The sequence below is a fragment of the Sinocyclocheilus anshuiensis genome, unplaced genomic scaffold (genome assembly GCF_001515605.1).
Source record: "Sinocyclocheilus anshuiensis isolate Anshui unplaced genomic scaffold, SAMN03320099.WGS_v1.1 scaffold691, whole genome shotgun sequence".
NCBI classification, from domain to species: domain Eukaryota; kingdom Metazoa; phylum Chordata; class Actinopteri; order Cypriniformes; family Cyprinidae; genus Sinocyclocheilus; species Sinocyclocheilus anshuiensis.
In genome coordinates this window covers 69,364-70,389 of record NW_015552577.1, presented here as the reverse complement: position 1 = coordinate 70,389, position 1,026 = coordinate 69,364, and positions in this window count along the sequence as shown.

Here is a 1,026-nt window from a genome sequence, read left to right as displayed (position 1 = left end):
GGAGTCAGGAGTCAAGGTAACGGAGTCCGGGAGGATGGGAAGTGGCGACCTCTGGTGGTGAGAGGGAGACACCAGACGCCAGACCCTGACATGGTGAACATCTCTGCGTGGATGAACAGCCATCATGCGAAAAAAACAAAAACAAATCTCAGTCCTGCCAAGAACTACCCTTGCCAAGACCTTGTCATTTCAATAGACAACTCAACCATCTCACCCACACAGAAAGCCAAAAACCTTGGTGTCACACTGGACAACAAGCTGTCACTTACTAAGCACAGTCCCATTCAATGCCCATTCCTCCTGCAGACAGAGCAATCTTATGTTGGCTTGTTTCTTTTTACCAGGTTGTGTTGTCTTTATCTTCATTAGTAGCACAGTTTTGCATTTCTACTGTTGTGCGAATGCACTAGGAGCGTCTTCCTAAATGGTTTAAAGGTACAGCTCACCCAAAAATGGAAATGCTGTCACTTACCCTCATCACAGAAGAAAAAAAGGTCATACAGGTTTGGAACAACATGACAGTGAGTAAATGATGACTGAATTTGCATTTTTGGGTGAATTAAAGGTTCCAAAATGGGTTGTTTTCACAGCGATGCCACAGAAGAACCATTTTTGTTTCCTCAAAGAACCTTTCAGTGATAATTTCCTAAAAGAGATGATATTTTAATAATCTTAAGAACCTGCTTCTACTAGAAAGAACCTTTTGTGGAATGGAAAGGTTCTGTGGATGTTAAAGGTTCTTTGTCGAACCATTAATGCCAATAAGGAACTTTTATTTTTAGTGCATGTAAATGTATAAATGAATATGGATGGAATACTGTAGGTCAAATCATTTGTTCTTAAAAGAAATTGATGAGAAATGTTTGAGTTCACATTGAAATTACTTTTAATTGCACACTTTAGTGTCTAATCAGAGTCTGAGACATTGTTGAGATCTCTTCTGAAACTGTAGAGGAGACAAGAGATTACTGGGCTCAGTCTCTTATCAGAATAATCTGAGAACCTGGAGACGTAAGCAAAACCCTC